Consider the following 12,074-nt stretch of genomic DNA (forward strand, 5'->3'; position numbering starts at 1 on the left):
ACCTGAGGTCAGGAGTTCAAGACCAGCCTGGCCAACATGGAGAAACCCCATCTCTACTAACAATATAAAAATTAGCTGGGCTTGGTGGCACATGCCTGTAATCCCAGCTACTCAGGAGGCTGAGGCAGGAGAATTGCTTGAACTCGGGACGTGGAGGTTGCAATGAGCTGAGATCGTGCCACTGCACTCCAGCTTGGGTGACAGAACAAGACTCTGTCTCAAATAATAATAATAATAATAATAATTTTAATAGCAATTATCAAAAAATAAATGTTTTCATAAATGTGGTTAATTTGGAGGAAAGCCCTAACATATAAGACTGGAGATTTATCTACGGGACAGTCAGGATTGAAGGGGACTTTCCAGAGCTATGTTTATTCAGAACTAAAGTACTAACTGAACTTTGAGTTACTCCTTTATAAATTGTGACACACCTGCCTGGAGTTCACTCCATCTATCCTTGGGCTAGGCATCTAGGAAGGTAGGAACCGAGAATAGAGGATAAATTTTTGCAGGTTAACCCTTCCTTGTTAATATCTTTTTCTAAACAGGTGGGATGGTGAATGACAGCCACTTACCAGCAACCTAATAGGATTCAGAATTGTAATGGGTGCCAGTTCATACTAGCAGTAAAATCAGCTGAAGGAAAAACTAATCATTGTGTGATATAAATAGGCTAGGCGGTTAACCCAAGCATTAGCAGGCTCCTTCCAGACAGCAGAGGGCACTGAACAGCAAAAGGAGAAGCCAGAGGAGGTAAACTGCATTCACAGGCTGCACTCGGTAGTTCTGACATTCACGACTGCTGTTCTAGTTATGTGTACTGCCCTTAAAAAGAAGGAATATGCCAGGCGTGGTGGCTCAAGCCTGTAATCCCAGCACTCTGGGAGGCCGAGGCAAGCAGATCACGAGGTCAGGAGTTTGAGACCAGCATGGGCAACTAAAAATACAAAATTAGACAGGTGTGGTGGTGGGTGCCTGTAATCCCAGCTACTCAGGAGGCTGAGGCAGGAGAATCACTTGTACCTGGAAGGTGGAGGCTGCAGTGAGCCGAGATCATGCCACTGCACTCCAGCCTGGGCAACAAGCAAGACTCCATCAAAAAAAAAAAAAAAAAGGAATATCACAAAGTTTAATTCTCAATATCCCCTACACAACACAGAACACTTGAAATATGAAACAAAAAAAAGTATTAAGGTTTGACATAATTAAATACACAGCCATTTGTTCTGAGCAATACATTTTATTCCCTGTGAGAAGAACCACTGTTTAAAAAAGAGAGAGAGAAAAATTCTGAAGACACTTTTATGGCTCAGTTATTTGCACAGCCAACCACCCTCAGTCCAATCCCGAAATTTTATCGTGGATCTGTTTACTGTGTAGGAAAAAAAAAAAGAAGATAGCACCTGTGCTAAAATTTAGAAGGTAGGAACAGTTGATAAGAAAGAAAATTGCATCATAGTTTTGTAGGCTGTTCTATTAAATTTCTCAGGCAAAAAAATTGCTCTGAGACTGGCTATGATTCAGTTCAGCTATTTCCTGATACACTTCTGGGTTTAGTTTATGTAATAACATTCCATTTCCATGGCATGTCTTTTGTTTAAGGACCTCAGAGCACTTTAAAATGCATCATGTCCTTCATCCTCCCAACATCCCTGTGAAGTGGGTTGTAGGCAGCAGGTGGTTTCATCTGTCTTTCACAGATGAGACCCTCAAGGCCTAAGCTCAAGGCCTCTGCCACTGGCCTGCACAGCCTCTCATTTCTTTGTTTCTTTTTTTTGAGACAGAGTCTTGCTCTGTCACCCAGGCTGGAGCATGGAGGGCAGTGGCAGCACAATCTCGGCTCACTGCAATTTCCACATCCCAGGTTCACGCCATTAGCCTGCCTCAGCCTCCCAAGTAGTTGGGACTACAGGCGCCCACCACCCCGCCTGGCTAATTTTTTATATTTTCAGTAGAGACGGGGTTTCACCATGTTAGCCAGGATGGTCTCGATCTCCTGACCTTGTGATCTGCCCGCCTCAGCCTCCCAAAGTGCCGGGATTACAGGCATGAGCCACTGGGCCCGGCTGCTTCTTCATTTCTTAAACCTATATCTCCTCCATATAAGTCTAAACATTAAATCTTCAGGGATCTCCTTCTTCCCAGAGGGTAACATTGTTGAAAGTCAGATACACAGGAGACTAAGTTTCCGTTCATTCAGAAACATGTATTGAACACCAAATGTATTCCAGACACTGTTCTAGGAACAGGGCATAGAAAACAGGAAAAAAATATCCATGTTCTTTTGGAGCTAACATTCTCATGGGGAGGTATACAATCTATATAATCAGTCAGTTAACTATATGGTATGTCAAAAGGCGATAAGTTCTCTGGAAAAAAAAAAAATTAAATCAAAGTCAGGGGAAATGAGGAGGAGTGACTTTTAGGAATTGCTGGTCTCACCAACCAGGTGACATTTGAGCAAAGGTTTAAAGCAATGAGCCAGGGTGCTGACTGGGTCCCAACCTTCCAGTCAGGGAAGCCCTGAGGAGGGGGCTTGCCTGGAGAGTCTGAGAAAAGGGAGGCGGTCTGTGTGGCTGGAGTGGAGCCAGGACCCAAGGCCAGAGAGGAGCCGGGGCAGAGGAGCAGGTTTTGGAGGCTGCCATGACACGACAGCCACTTCTTACCCCAGGCCAGGTGACATGCAGACACAAGGGAGGGTCTGAGCAGAGAGCTGTCGCCTTCCACTTGTATGCAGAAGCCTAGAAGAATGTGAGCGCTTTATTTGTGATGTTCGTTTTTTTCAGAACAAGAGGATTTTGTTTTGATTTTCCACATAGAAAACTCTGGTAAAATATTAAATGCATCTTTTTTTTCCTTCAAATTATGCACGTGTACTAGTTTCCTGGGGCTGCCTTCACTAAGCACCATAAACTGGGCAGCTTACAACCACAGTTAAACACTGGAGGCTAAGACTCCAAAGTGCAGGTGTCGGCAAGACCATGAACCCTCCGAGCCCTTCCTTGGCTCTTCCTAGCTTATGGCGGTGTGCGGACAATCAGTGGCCTTGCGTGGCTGGCAGCTAAGTCAATCTCTGCCTCTGTCACCATGTGGCCTCTCCCTGAGTGTCTCTCTTCTCTTATAAACACACCAGTTATATTCGATTAGGAGCCCAACCTACTCCAGCACAACCTCATCTTAATGTAACTAGGGGCACACCTTGTCTTATTACGCTTCACTTTCTTGCCCTTCGCAGAAATTGCATTTTTTACAAATTGAAGGTTGGTGGCAACCCCGCAACAAGGAAGTCTATTGGTGCCATTTTTCCAGCAGCATGGGCTCACTTCATGTGTTTGTGTCCCATTTTGGTAATCTCCCAATATTTCGCCCCTTATCATTACTATTATTTTATCTGTCTTGGCAGTCTGTGGTCCGTGATCTTTGATGTTACTATTGTAATTGTTTCAGGGCATCATGAACCACACCCAAATAAGACAGTGAACTTAATAAATGTTGTATGTGTTCTAAAAGTATATAAACTGCACCATGGACCATTAGTTTCTCCATTTCTCTCCCTCTCCTGGGGTTTTCCTATTGCCTGAGACACAACATATTAAAATTTTGCCAATTACTAACCCTACAATGGCTTGTAAGTGTTCAGGTGAAAGGAATAATCACACATCTCTCGCTTTAAATGAAAAGCTGGAAATGATTAAGCTTAGTGAGGAAGGCAGGTCAAAAACTGAGACAAGCTGCAAGCTAGGACTCTTGCACCAAACAGCCAAGTTATGAATGCAAAGGAAAAGTTCTTGAAGGAAATTAAAAGTGCTACTCCATTGAACACACAAATGATAAGACAGTGAAACAGCCTTGTTGCTGACATGGAGAAGGCTTTAGTGTTCTAGACAGAAGATCAAACTAGTCACAGTACTCCCTTAAGCCAAAACCTAATCCAGAGCAAGGCCCTAACTCTCTTCAATTATGTGAAGACTGAGAGAGGTTAGGAAGCTGCAGAAGAAAAGCTGGAAGCTAGCAGAGCTTGGTTCATGAGGTTTAAAGAAAAAAGCCAGCTCTGTAAAATGAAAGTGCAAAGTGAAGTAGTAAGTGCTGATGTAGAAGCTGCAGCAAGTCATTCAGAAGATCTAGTGAAGATCATTGATGAAGGTGGCTACACTAAACAACACATTTTTAATGTAGATGAAAGAGCCTTCTATTGGAAGAAAATATCTTCTAGGACATTCACAGCTAAAGAGGAGCAGTCAATGTCTGGTTTCAAGTTTCAAAGGGCAGCCTGACTCTCTTGTTAGGAGCAAATGCAGCTGGGGACTTTAAGTTGAAGCCAATGCTTATTTTCCATTATGAAAACCCTAGGGCCCTTAAAAATTATGCTAAATCTACTCTGCCTGTGCTCCAGTAATGGAACGACAAAGCCTGGATGACAGCACATCTGCTTATCACATGTTTTACTGAATATTTTAAGCCCACTGTTGAGAGCTACTTCTCAAAAAAAAAATTCTTTTCAAAATTACTGCCCATTAACAATGCAGCTGGTCACCTAAGAGCTCTGGTAAAGATGTACAAAGAGATGAATGTTGTTTTCCTGCCTGCTAACAAAGAATCCATTCAACAGCTCCTAGATCAAGGAGTAATTTTGACTTTTGAGTCTTATTATTTAATAAATATATTTTGTAAGTCTATAGGTGCCCTAGGAATTGATTCCTCTGATGGGCCTGGGCAAAGTGAATTGAAAATTTTGTGGAAAGGATTCACAATTCTAGATGCCACTAAGAACACTCATGGCACGGGACAAAGGGAAGTGAAGCCAGAACTGCAGCCACTTTTTCTGCTCGTGGAAAGACCATCTTATGCTCCACCTCCCACCCCAGCTCCTGCAACACAAATGCCCAGCACACCAGGGTTTGTGAGATACAATCCATACAGTCATCTCACCTACAACAACTACAGGCTTGGGGGGAATCCGGGCACCAACAGCCAGTCACAGCATCGTCTGCTATTATGATACCAAAACCCCCAAAGCCACCAGATAAGCCACTGATGCCCTACATGAGGTACAGGCAGAAAGGTTTCGGACCAAGTAAAGGCTTCCAACCTTGACTTAAAGTTGTGGGAGATTGGCAAGACTATTGGTGGCATGTGGTGAGATCTCACTGGTGAAGAAAAGCAAGAATATTTAAATGAATACGAAGAAGAAAAGATAGAGTACAATGAATCTATGAAGGCCTATCATAAATCCCCCATATACCTTGCTTACATAAATGCAAAAAGTCATGCAGAAGCTGCTTTAGAGGAAGAAAGTTGACAGAGACAGTCTTGCGTGGAGAAAGGAGAACTGTACATGAACATTTAGACTCCTGAAGATCCAGATGATTATGATGATGGCTTTTCAATGAAGCATACAGCCACCACCCATTTCCAGAGAAACCACCGCCTCATCAGTGAAATCCTTAGTGAGAGTGTGGTGCCAGATGTTTGGTCAGTTGTCACAACAACTAGAATGCAAATCCTCAAATGACAGGTCCAATCCTTAATCATTCATCAGAGAAAACTAGAAGCTGAACTTCTTCAAATAGAGGAAATGACACCAGGAGAAGAGGAGGAAATACCTGGAAAGCACAGATTCATTTAATGATGAACTTAAAAGGTTGTGTGGTCTGAAAGTAGAAGTGGATATGAAGAAAATTGCAGCTGAGATTGCACAGGCAGAGGAACAGGCCCGCAAAAGGCAGGAGAAAAGGGAGAAGGAGGCGGCAGAGCAAGCTGAGCACAGAGCAGCATTGTTCCTAAGGAAAAACAAGCAGCCAGCAAAGGCGAGGAGAAGAAAGATGACAAGAACATTCCAATGGAGACGGAGGAGGCACGCCTTGAAGAAATGACAGAGAGCCAACAGAACAGTGAAGAAGGCACGTCTACTCCTGAGGACAAGGAGAGTGGGCAGGAGGGGGTAGACAGTATGGCAGAGGAAGGAACCAGTGATAGTAACATTGGCTGGGAGAGCAACAGCACAATAGTGGAAGAGCCACCAAAAGATCCCATACCAGAAGATGACAAAAAAAGAGTAAATCTTGCCTTGTTTTATGTGTTGTAAATACTTTTTTAAATGAAAAAATGTTTTTGGTTAAAAAAAAAAAGAACATTCTTGATTAATGGGAGGAGGTCAAAATATTCTCATTAACAGGAATCTGGAAGAAGTTGATTCCAGTCCTCATGGATGACATTGAGGGTTCAAGGCTTCAACGGAAGAAGTCACTACCGATGTGGTGGAAACAGCAAGAGAACTAGAAGTGGAGCCTAATTCAGTGAGACATGATGGAATTGTTGCAATCTCATGACAAAACTTGAACAGATGATTAATTTATGGATGAGCAAAGAAAGCGGTTTCTTGAGATGAAATCTACTCCTGGTGAAGATGCTGTGAACATTACTGAAAAGACAACAAAAAATTCAGAATATTATATACACTTAGTTGATAAAACAGCAGCAGGGTTTGAGAAAATTGACTCCAATTTATAAGGAAGTTATACTGTGGGTTAAATGCTATCAAACAGCATGACATACTACAGAGAAATCTTTCTGGAAAACAAGAGTCAATTGGTGTGGCAAGCTTCATTGTTGTCTTATTTTAAGAAACTTAAAAATTGTAAGAAATTGTCACAGCCACCCCAACCTTCAGCAATCACCACACTAAACAATTTGTGTGACTCAATTTATTGCAACATTTGCTTTATTATGGTGGTCTGGAACTGAAGCCACAATATCTCTGAGGTATGCCTGTAATTCCACCTGCAATGACCCTATTTCCAAATAAAGTAACCTCTGAGGTACTGAGGATTAGAATTTTAACATATCTTTCGCAGGAGGAGGAACCAATTCAACTCATAACACTATGTCTCCCAACAATTTCGACTCTGGCCCCTGGGTTGAACACCTGCCTCCTGAGGATCAGGGTAGTCAGCAAACATCCAGAGTGTAGACTAGCTCTGGCACTAGGAATCTCGGCAAAAGATTTGGGATGGTACCCAGCACCTGCTCTCAAAAGCTCATCCCTCCATGATGTGCTGGGGAGGAGACTCTTTCTCAAGACCCAGCTGGGTATGCAATGCTACAAACATCTCTGCTGCATTTCTTTTCTGGGTTGGTACTTTGTCTAAGAGAGAGACAGAGTGTGTGTGTGTGTGTGTGTGTGTGTAAAACAGAGAGAGAGAGAGAGAAAGGAAAGAGAGAGAATCAGTGTGCCTTTGTGTTTGTATATGTGACTGTGTGTGGATGTATGCGTGCCTGGGCCTGTGTGCCTCTGTGTATGACTCTATGGGTGTGACAGTATGCAACTGTGTGATAACACTGTGTATTTACGTCTGTGAGTATATGTGTCTGTGAGTATGTGATAGAATCTGTGACTATGGATACAGGTTTGTGCAGGCATGTGTATGTCTGTCAGTATTTATACACATTTATAGTACAGGCACAGAATCTGTTGAAACGCTCAATGCTATATTGAGCAAATTGAAGAAAGAACAGGTATGGATTGTCTGAGACTGTCAGCCCCAAATAGAAGCTTCGTCTCTCCAGAATCCATTGGTGTTCACACTCACTTCTCATTAGGAGAGAGCAACCCCAATGGCCTTGCCCTTACCCAGAAGCTGAAAAGAGAACGGCAGGACTTCTGCAAAAGGCCAGATCTTCTAAACTCACAGCCAGCACAATCATTTGGAACAATCTGGTAGCAGGAAAAATAAGTCATAGATAAGTTAGGCAGATGCCTCCAACTTACCAAGATAATCCAGAAACTCCCTCATTAAATCTGGCTCACAGGAAAGTGAAAGAGAAGAATGACTGTCCTACATTCATCAAAGTGCACATGAAACAAAAAGATAATGTATGAGAAGGTGCTTGAAAAAGGTGGAAGTACTACACAGAAGCAGAATATTGTTTGAAGGCTGAACACCCAACCTTTAGTGAGATGGCCTGTAGAGGGGAAAAAGGGTGATCTGCTGAGGCTACTCTGGAAAAGAGGATGACATTCGGGGACCTCGCCCTATAGCACCAGCCAGAGTGTGGAGGCAAGGTGGCCTGGGTGGCCTGGGCCAGCACCCCTAGCCTTCTCACCAGTTTCCTAGAGACCTCCTCCTATCAGCTCTTAGCCATAGAGTCAGAGCCACAGCGTGCTCTACAGCTTTGCTCTAAACATTTTCAACCCATGGAGCCAATAGGGAGGTCATGGTCATGATGAATAAAGGACAAGGTTGTCAACTACAGAAGAATGGTAACAACATTTTGATAGACTACATAGCAAGCATTGGTCACAAAACGCATTTGATCCTCACATCAACTTACAAGGTAGAATGACTGTCATTCCCCTTTTACAGATGAGAAAACAGACACACAGAGCAATCGGGTAACTAACTCAGGGTCCACAGCTAGTAAGTAGCAAGGAAAGCACTTCCACAGAGATTAGTTATATTGTAAGTCTTCCTTAGTTTTCTTGAAGACTAGACCAGGTTACCATCCTTCTTTCCTGGCAGCTATTAGATAGATAATGCTAACTAAATCTTTGTTCTAAAAAAATGTTCAACTTTACATCATATCTGTGCATTTGAGTAGCGTTAGACACAAGACTAAGTCATCTCACCTCTCCAAACCACCAATATCGAAGCCGTGGAATTTAAAGACAAGCAATGCCCTTTGAGGCACCCAGGGTAGGGAATTCCATAGGCATTTTTTTCCTTATCAACAGTTTAATGATATACCATGAATCATTGAACCTTTCTGGCCTACCTTTCCCTATCTGAGATTTGGGGAGTTTTGAATAGGCTAAGCTCTAGTATTCTGCTGTACCCTAGGAAGGCGTGTCATGAAGAACAATCAAGACTCTGCCGGGAGAGACCTAGGATTTGTACAGATCTTTGTAAACCAAAAGCATTAGACAGTCATCAGGCATTATGATTGTTTTATGATTATAAAGCCTAGGCAGGAAGCACTTACAAATGTTAACAGGAGCAGCATCAAAGCCCTGGCAATGTAACTCTTATAGGAGTCTTTAGTCAAACAGAACTCTATTTTTGGAGAGAAGTAAAGGAACAGCCCAGGTTTTCCAGCTCCTAGGCCCTGACCCAGTGCATCCCAAATATTGCAGGCATCACAGAGGACCAGGCAGGGCTCTCCTTAGTATTGTTTCCCATGACAGTTTAAGATCTGATCTTCAGATTGGCTGAGAGGAGCCTTGCCCTCTCTTTCTCCTCCTTCCTGCCTCTCTCACCACCTCCCACCCCATCAGCCCCAACAGTTCAGGCTGCATTTTTCCAGTCTAGACCCATGAGCCCATGATCACAAAATTGTGGCAATACAGACAGACTTGAGGATTCCAGCATTGCCAGGGAGGGGAAAACAAGGGTCTTGTGTGCATCCTCCCCAAACTGGCATTCCTTTCAATATTAGGAACTCTGCTAAAAAAATAAATAAGTGCAAGAAGCAGCCCTGTCCAAAAGACGGAGATTGATGAGCCTGGTGCCTGCAGAGGCTCTCGTCCTCCTTTCAGGGATTCATCAAGATTCCCCGCACTGGGCCCTGGAGCACCTAGAGCTGAGCCCTGGCTTGGAGGCGCTGTAGCCCTTCCCAGACTCATTTCCCCTCTTCCCTCCTGTCCCTGCCTGTTCCTCCCTCCTAGAGCCCTTAGCTCCTCCTAGATGTTGTTTACAAGGAGCTCCCCAGCTCTCTAAATTAAGCCCCGTAAGGTCTGCCACTCTTGGAGGCCATGTGTTGAGCCCCATGAGCCGAGTTGTGGCATTTATTAGCACAAGAGGAAAAGTGCTTGTCTCATCAGAGAGCAGCTGGAGGCAGTGAGCTTTTCAAAGGCATGTAACTGACCTCTAGCGCAGCTGCAGGATGCCTGAGGATTGCAGACTCAGAGGATTCTCATCCTCTCTCTCTCTCCCTCTTCCTCTCTTTCTCCCTCTCTCTCTTTCTCCCTCTCTCCACCCTCCTGCTCCTGCCAGCCTCCACCCTCCACCCACTCCTTTCAGCAGAGTCCTGACCTTGCAGGCCTGAATCCCCCACCATCCATCTCCCTACATTGTGTCTCTCCGGTGAACTCATGCTGGGAGATTAATTGCTGTTATCACCCCTAATCCATCACACTTCCCAAAGATTGTTTTGACATCTAGTTAATTTTTGGCTGATGATTTATCAAATTCTTATTACTGTGCTCTGAAGGGGCTCATTTATTGTGTTGATTCATGGTAATGATAAAAGGGAAGCATTTTGAATTTTAACTACATTTCCCTCATGCTTCTTCTACCCAGTGTAGTAAAAAAGGAAAAGGGGAGGGGGAGGGGACTGTAGCCAGGAAACTCTTAAACAATTCAGAATGTGGAAGGAAAGGGAGAGGGGAGAAAATTCTTCCATTATGTGCGCAAAAGCCAAAAGGCCGTAAAAGGTTACACACACATACACACACACACACACACACACACACACACGACGTATTTTTAGCATGTGGGTCTGAACTACGTTTGGAAAGCTCATACCCCTAAGGCTCTTAAACATTGATTGCCCTGTAATATTACCTAAATGTCTACTACCACTTTATTCAAATAGAACTTAATGGTAAATGACTTCAGTCATGTATCAGTGGAGATGTAAAATGACTGTCTCTGCCAGGCCAGATGGCCATCCCACCTTTTAAAAGTGCAAAGAGACTTTCCCTCACTGCTTCGGCCACTCTCCAGACCTTCCAAATTTCTCATTTGCCACTCAGCTTTTTAAAATAAACCAGATGGTGAGGAGCCCAAGGCCAATGTTACTCTTTTTGCAAAGACTGAAGGAAGTTAATGTCTCAAGGATTGAGCTCCAAAGAGACTTGGGAGCCCCAGGGAAAAAGCACTGTCCCATAATCACAGGGGTGGCTGTAGGGGATGCAGTTAACCCAGGCAGAAGGGCCAGGGAATGCCCTGCACCACCAGGGACAGACTCTAGACCATGCGTGTCCACAAAGAATCCTGATGAAAAGGAGAGAACGTGAGAGAATAAAAGACTATCATAAGTCTTTTCATCAGGAATCTCCAACAGGAAGCTTCCAGCAAAAATATTCCATATATGAGCTTTCATATTCCATATATGACTATATGAGCTTCCATATATAGACAAGCTTTCTGGAGATAGAACGGACCCATATTTGGTTGTCCTTAGCACAAGAATTTATCAGGGAAGTGTCCATCCCATCTCTCCACACTCCTTTTGATACCAGCCCCAGGTTTCACACCCCCACCCACTGCCCTTCCACTACCCAGCCTTCCCTTTTTCTTTCCGTCTCACAAGGTGAGTGCATCACTGGAGAAAGTCAGGATTACCCCCAAATCTTTCTTGCATCAATAGGTGGTAAAGGCCTGTGCAGGGGAGTGCAGGAGTTTCACAGGTGCTATGACTTTGTGTTTAAGATCATGTGGTGGGAAGAAAGTATCAGGTACCTTCCCTGCACCTTTAGGAATAAATAGCGAAGCTTTCTCTCTTTTCCACTTTTTGAAAAATTATATAAATTATCTGTCTCTTAAACATAGTGAAATTCATATATAAAATAATCAAGTCCTAGAAATATATATAGTTATATATCCTATACACACACACACACACACACACACACACATGCACATATATATATATACACACACTGGGGAGAAGCAATAATTGAAATTATTTTAGTTTTAACATAGCTATCAATTTTGTCAGATTTTAGTTTATATTTTGCCAATTTAGATATTGTTTTCTAAATATGTTCTATTTTGCCTCTGTTTACTAAAATATTGACTCATAGTTGCTTAAACTTTTCTTTTAACATTTAAAAATGTCTAGGCTACCTATAGTTCTGGCTTGTTTAAATTTATATTGCACATTTTTGCATCTTTATTTATCTTTTCTTTCTTTCTGAGACAGAGTTTTGCTCTTGTTGCCCAGGCTAGAATGCAATGGCGTGATCTCGGCTCACCGCAACATCTGCCTCCCAGGTTCAGGTGATTCTCCTGCCTCAGCCTCCCAAGTAGCTGGGATTACAGGCATTCACCGCCATGCCTGGCTAATTTTAT

At 43.3% G+C, this 12,074-nt stretch overlaps 1 pseudogene; it reads left to right on the forward strand.

Annotated features, from left to right (window-relative positions):
* Positions 1–4,834: 4,834 nt before the first annotated feature.
* On the forward strand, positions 4,835–9,577 carry LOC100451976 (SWI/SNF-related matrix-associated actin-dependent regulator of chromatin subfamily E member 1-like; annotated as a pseudogene).
* Positions 9,578–12,074: the final 2,497 nt, after the last annotated feature.

This window comes from Pongo abelii, chromosome 7, assembly GCF_028885655.2.
Source record: "Pongo abelii isolate AG06213 chromosome 7, NHGRI_mPonAbe1-v2.0_pri, whole genome shotgun sequence".
Taxonomy (NCBI): Eukaryota; Metazoa; Chordata; class Mammalia; order Primates; family Hominidae; genus Pongo; species Pongo abelii.